Genomic DNA, 654 nt, shown 5'->3' with positions numbered 1-654 from the left:
GCGCCCTAAAAATAATAATAATGATGCTGTGAAGAACAGGAACTACAGTGAAAACCCGTCCTCACTGCCGTCTGTCTCCTCAGAACAAAGACGATGTGGAGAAGGACCGAGATGAAGAGAAGCCGCCGGTGAAGCCGCCGGGAGCAAAGCGCGGTCGTCCTCAGATCAGAACCACGCCCACAAGCTCAGCCGGGCGCAGCGTCTCCAAAACACCCAGCAACGAGGGGCGGTCCAACGGCAAGAGCAGCAGGACGGAGACATCGTCCAACATGGCCAACGGAGACAGTAAGACACTGAAACTAAAGAATCAGCTGATACACATGTGATCAGGTGTGTGTGTGTGTGTGTGTGTCCTGTCTGTCCTCTGACGTGTCTCCTCTCTGCAGACACTCCTCGCAGGAGAACCAGGAGGACGTCGGGCATGTACGACTCAGACAGAGCGTCCATCGGTGAGAAAAACAACCCTCTTCTTCTTCATCCTGTTGTTGAACCAGTTTCATCATCAGTAACTGACCAATCCGCTCCTCTGCTTGCAGATGATTCTGGGAACTCGTCGGACGACAGCGAATCAGAAGACCCGCCTGATAAAAAGCCGTCGCCATGGCGAGGGAGGACTGAAGCCCCACCCTGCCAGGAGGAGGAGGAGGAGGAAGA

This window comes from Seriola lalandi, unplaced genomic scaffold (assembly GCF_002814215.2).
Source record: "Seriola lalandi dorsalis isolate HSWRI2012SDOR001 ecotype SW California unplaced genomic scaffold, Sedor1 jcf7180002050972, whole genome shotgun sequence".
Classification (NCBI taxonomy): domain Eukaryota; kingdom Metazoa; phylum Chordata; class Actinopteri; order Carangiformes; family Carangidae; genus Seriola; species Seriola lalandi.
This window is presented reverse-complemented; position numbering follows the sequence as displayed.